Here is a 6,000-nt window from a genome sequence, read left to right on the forward strand (position 1 = left end):
ACCATAGCAATGAATTCATCCTGGAGACCTCAGCATCCTTCTCCTTGCCATCCCCAGCGTCCCCTTAACCCATGCTGTTGGTGCCTGGCCACCATCGCTGCCTTTAGGGCAGGGGGCAGCTCTGCTGCAGTCAGACCAGCAAATGTTGAGCCCTGGCGAGTCCAGAAGCCAGGGAGAGGCTGCACTGATGAGGGCTGGGAGGGTTTCCTCCAACCCCACTCGGTGTGACGGATGATGCTACAGAGCTGCATCAGTTCCAAGGACTCCTCTGCTCCCTTCGCAGAGCATAGCACAGCAGGAGGAAACAGCAGCGACAAAGCAAGAAAGCAACTCCAGACAGACTCAGAAACAGCTGTGGAATTTCTCTGAAGAGCAGCTTTCTGTAAGGGGAGGAAAGCCCAGCCTTCCATCTGACTTCCAGCCCACCCACCCACAGGATAGAGGCAAAGCATAAGAAGAGGAGAAAATTTAAGGCATGCCAAGATCCCAGGCTCTGGAAATTAGTTTCCCACATGCTCCACAAAAAGAGCACTCACACCCAAAATCTGCTGCTTTGAACTTGGATTGCACACCATTTACTCAGCTGAATAACCACACTCAAGTCAGAGACACTACTTGCCTGACTATCTTCTACTCGGGTGTACGGAAGGGGGCTGCCTTAGCTGCCTTGTCAGCCTATAGCTGACAAATAAATACAGGTATACAAAAGGCAGTCAAAGGACACTTGATCTTCTTAAAAAATGCCTGATCTTCTTAAAAAGGCTAGAGCCCTAGGCTAAGTCACAAAGTCAACAGCCATGTGGTCAGAACCACAAATCACCAGGTCTTCAGTAGAGTCATGTCAACTGATCAGGGAATCATCTAAATTCATTCATACCAAAGACCTGTATCCTCCAGGCCCCATCAACTGATTGAGGTCACAGTCTGAAAAATATTTCACTGGCTTAGAAAACTAAATTCTGCTCAAAAGGATGGCTTGAGCATTTAGGAGTATAAGCCTCATTAGCTTCCAGCAAGGCTTCAAGCCCCAAGCACAGACTAATGCTCCATAAAACTCCAGCACAGAAGCACCACTGCTCCTGCTCTGCCAGTACTGCTCCCAAGTATGGTCAGCTGTTCTGGATGGAACCCAAACATGATGTGGCATTTGTTCTCAGCCCCATGCAAGGAAAAACGATGAGCAGTTCACACCCTAGAAAGCTTATGAGAGGCAGCCCTGAGATTGAAATCTCCATATGTAAACTTGCTTTCATGTATCCCTCTAATTTCACTGGGGCAACTCACATGACTGAAGTTAAACCTGTGCTGAAGCCTCTGCTGGATTGTGGCTGATGGAGCTTCTGATCCAGTTCATTGAGGGGTCAAGGCGAGAACCCCAAACTGAAGCCAAGAGCAGGTATGACAAAAACATATCCACAGATTTTGGCAAAGCTGAAGGACCAAGAGAGTCCCTCAGGGAAGGGTGACCAGCACCCAGAAGGATCTACTTGCCCATTCGCTGGGCACTCTGCTAAGCCACAGCAGGTCTTTGAACGAGAGGCTCATTCTGAGCTCTTGCATTTCCATGTATAACCTAAACACACAATATTAAGGCCAAAATAGTATTTCTTGTCTTCCTGGCATTTCTAATCTGGATATCTCACAGCACTATCCAATACTCCCAAGAAGACTTCACAATATATTTCTATCACATGTGGTCCAAACAACTTTCTCCCAGAAAAGCAGCAAAAAACAGGTATCACTTTACTTTGTCTTCACATACCTGGCCAGCTGTCCAAACCCTCTGAGAGACCTCACAGCTTTGAGCCAGAGGCTTGGGCTGTTTAACTGTACTGCCAGCTTGTGCATAGCGGGAATTTTCCACAGAGCCCTGTCCCAACAGCCATGGGCACGCTAGTGCCACCAGTGCCACAGCCAGCAACAGCACAAGGCTGTCCCAGCTTTGCACTCCTCAGCCAGGACTACTTTTGCATTCCACCTTCCATGCAACTAGTAAGAGGTGAAATCCAGCCGCACACTGTTACATAGCCAAGAACAGAGTTTTCAGCAGAAGGGTTTTTTCCCCAGATTGCTATTGTTGCCATCCCATAGGCTCTACATTAGCGCAGACTCGCTGGGCATCTCAAAAAGGCCTGTAGTACAGAAAGGCTGAGAACAGGACCTTCATACTCATCCTAAGTTGGAAGGCTACAAGTAATTCCCAACAGCTTAAATGAGACAAAAAAATCTAAGTAAATCTGTATCAAAAACTCTCTAAAACAGACTAGTTGAAAACAAAAATAAAAAGCAAACAAAAACAAACTATGGGCCATATTGATGAGGAAGAGGAAGAGTTTCAGTGAGCAAACAAGCGCAGAGGAATTACTATGTTTACAGTTCAATTAATGGGACCTTATCAAAATTCCGTTTGCGCTTTTTTTTTTTTTTTTTTTGTGAGACACCCATTACACAAACACACACTCTTAATGCCTCGCCGGCTAGCACCCTGGTGCACGTATCCTGGGTATCCACATTTCAGGAGAGGCACAGCTGCTCCCGGAGAAGTCCCTCCACCGGACGGCGTATCGGAACAAAGCGCTTGGGTGACGGATGTCGGCAGGGTCCGTAAATCACATTTTTGGCAGCTCGACCTCAGCTGGGTCGGCATCTAACGCCGTAAGGAACTCTGAGCGCTGCCGCTCCGTACAGCGGGCACCCTACCTGGGCAGAGGGCTTCACGCCTCTCCTCCAGGCTGGTTAAAAAATTAATTAAAGCCTTTTTCTAAAAGCCCGGCGAGATGTCTGGCACTTAATGACAGCACCCGAGTTACCGCGTATCTTCTCCGCTAACTGTCGGCATAAGGAAGGGAAATCGACCCCCAAAAAAGACCAAAACGAACCCAAACCAACGCAAAAGCACCACCGAACCTCCCGCTGGAACAAAGGACCCCAGCAAACCCCGTCTCTAAGTTATCTGGATTTACTTGCTCGCAGAGCACACGAATAACCCTCCTCCGCTCGCAACAGCGCTGGTGCGATGCAGGCGCGACCCCGCCGGGTTCCGAAGTAACCTCGGCTCCCGCCGCCCTCCCGGGACGCGGTGGCGGCGGGCGCTGCTCGGCCGCTCACCTGCACCGCGCATCGCGCCGCGGCACCGCCCGGGGGGACCCCGCTCTGCCGCGGCCACCCGAGCGCGGCGGGGCCGGCCGGGGCAGGCGCTTACGAAACCCGCGTCTGCCCCTCGCCCGGGCGGGAGGGAAGGAGGGAGGCGTGGCGGGGGGCATCCGCGCCCACGGCGGCCCCGCTCCCCGCCGGGAAGAGGAGGAGGGAGAGGCGCCCCCGCCGCTGGATTCACCGCGCGCGAGCATCGCCGGCCGCCCCGGGGTGAGGCCGGGAGGGGAGCCCCGCCGGCGGGCAGCGGGCGCTCACTGACCTTGCCGCCATCCGCCGCCGCCGCCGTGCCTGCCCGCGGGATGGCAGCCCCGCGCCCGCCGCCGCAGCCGGCGCCTTCGCCCCGGCAGCCGGCGCCGCCCCCCGTCCCCCCCGCCCCGCCGGGGTGCGGGGCCGAGCGAGGCGTGGCCGCGGCGCCGGGGAGCGCCGGAGCCGCCCCGGACCCCGGTGCGCCCCACCCCGCCCCGGCCGGAGCCGGCCGCTGCTCCGCGGCGGCTGCTGCTGGCCAGGCTGCCCGGGGGGGCCGGAGCGGGGCAGCCTCGCAGCAGCGGCACCGCGGACAGCCCGTGCCCCGCACGGTGCCACCCGGCCCCGCCAGCGGCGAGAGGGACGATGCAGCGGCCGGGGGGTTCCTCAGGGCTGAGGAAGGGCTCTGCGGCTTTAAGCTGCAGCGTGTTGTGCCACCTGGCCCAAGGTGAGAGACAGCCGCACCTGAGCGCGTTCCCGGTGGGACGGAGCGGCGCCTGCCCCGCGTACCCTACGGAGCTGCCCCCCGAGGAACGCGGGGCTGTCGGACAGCCCGCGCAAGGCAGGTTCTCCGGCTCAAGTGACTTGAGGACCATTAATCTCAGCTGGAGGCTCAGAGCTGTATTAGTAGCGCACATTAAAGTGGTATGTACATGTGGTGTGTTGTCTTACCACAGCACACCCAGGGCCAGGCGAGGGAATAAGGCCTCGTATTTATCCACTGCACCAAGGCCTATGCCGGCAATAGAGCACAGGACCACAGACTCGTTTCTTCTCTCCCTGCAGAGAAAACAATCCTATTTCCATCAGCAGTAAAAGAAAAAATGCATATGTACCTCCTAGCGTGTCACATGGGATCAGTAATGCCAAGCGGCAAGAGCTACAAATGGCAACAGTAGGCAGGAGTCTTTCACTCCTCATTGCCTCATCTTTTTGCATATCCAGTGTTTTTTGGGGGCAAACAGTTGCAAGAGGTGTGAACACAGACCTGTAGGTTATCCAGGTGTCAGGTTTGTATAGAACACCCTTCTCCTCCCCATATCGTGCAGCTCCACGCTGAAACTGTTGCCTAGGAAAGGAGTAAGCCCTCTATAATCAGCGAAATAAATAATTTTCAGAAAATAAAATTCCTTCCCCTTCTTCACTGTACTGGGGCTGTTTGCAGCGCAAGGTCTCCAGCAAGCCACGCTTACCACTAGGGAGAGTCTATAATGCATTCACTAGTACAACTCCAGGTTCTGCCATAAATATTTAAAACTCAATTACCATTCTCACAATGAACGTTTGAAGCAGATTTTTGCATCCCACAGTGCTTCTTGATTCAAAACTTCCTAATGAAATAATTGAGATAACACAGGAGAAGTCAAATAGGTCAAATTTCAGCGTCAGTTTGAGTCTCGTTCCCCCTTCATGTCTGTCTCTGAAGTATTAGTCACTACCATCTCTGACCTCTCACGATGTATTTTACACCACAGGCATCATTTTAGCACATGCAGCTGACTTTCGCTTCCCTGTTGATCAGCTGGAAGGACTGTGTGAAATATTTTGCCGATCTCCCCTTCCCCCCTCCCATTGCCCAACTGAGTAATCTGAAGAGCAAACATCCAAATTGCTTCTTCTGAGGTGTCCCTTAAAGGAACAGGGGCCTCCTGCCATCCTTACCTCTGCTCTTGGGGATGGGCCGTGTCCCATGGCCCCTGATGTGACCCACACCTTCGCACCACGGCCACTCAATGTTCTACAAATTTTGTTCAGAAAAAGCCTTTGAGATGCTGGAGAGGGGGGCTGTGCAGATCTTTTTTTACAATTTAAGAAGGTGCTTATGCCTAATTCACATCAGGCATTTGTATAACATCCTGTCTTTGAAGAGACACACCAGGTTTGGAAGGCACAATTCCTTACATGCCTCTGTGCTCCATGTCCCTACCCTTCCAGGGGTCATTTTCCCCTTTCTTCTTCAGAGAACAAGTGGCATCTGCACTACAGGCAGTGCTATGGTACCAGATCTCCATGGACTCAAGGGAGGAAAATGCATTACAAAATGGAACCAAATGTCACTCCAACTCTGCACTGGTCAGCCCTTCTGCAAATGATGTCGACAAGTAAGGCAGGGGGGCTACACAGATGTAGGAAAAGATCACACGCTTGCTGAGATTGATCTCGCAGTGCAGTGTTGAAGAGCATTTACACAATGACTCAATGGTATTGCTGTTGTTGCTGCTGTGATTGTATCATTACAGCAGAGTTTAGCCAGCTCAGCTGAGACCAGTTCACCCCATACACCCCCATCCAGGTTGAGCAGACAGCAAACAGTCAAGTCTTTCAGATCCCACATGCAAATACAAGGTCCTGGTCTGGAGGGGCTACTGTAGATTTTAGCATCTGACTCCCTCTGCTGAATGGATTCCATGCACAGCTCCTGGCAGAAGTGCTACCAGAGAGATGCAGCAGGTGAGGGGAACTGGGAAAGGTAATTACTCCCAGGAGGATCCCTGGATTGCCGCCATCGTCCCCAAGGCTGCATCTGTTATGAGTAGAGTCTGTATAAGTCTCTGGGGAGGAAATCTTGAAAAGTTCACAGCAATAGGCTTGGGAAGGAAAAAA

The 6,000-nt window shown here is 52.9% G+C and overlaps 1 protein-coding gene across 3 annotated transcripts in view; it reads right to left on the minus strand.

The window, feature by feature from the left end:
- The window catches only part of RNF152 (ring finger protein 152), a 44,243-nt gene extending 40,097 nt beyond the window's left edge, over positions 1 to 4,146 (minus strand). The window contains exon 1 of one of the 3 annotated variants that reach the window (XM_054284798.1): positions 4,069 to 4,146. The gene's annotated coding sequence lies outside the window, so the exon portion shown is untranslated. Of the gene's footprint in view, positions 1 to 2,963; positions 3,002 to 3,412; positions 3,476 to 4,068 lie in introns of those variants that run through there. The other 2 variants (XM_054284797.1, XM_054284799.1) reach the window with 2 other exon arrangements.
- Positions 4,147 to 6,000: the final 1,854 nt, after the last annotated feature.

Source organism: Melozone crissalis, unplaced genomic scaffold (genome assembly GCF_028551555.1).
Source record: "Melozone crissalis strain CALT ecotype California unplaced genomic scaffold, PUWL_Pcris_2 ptg000042l_1, whole genome shotgun sequence".
Lineage (NCBI taxonomy): Eukaryota > Metazoa > Chordata > Aves > Passeriformes > Passerellidae > Melozone > Melozone crissalis.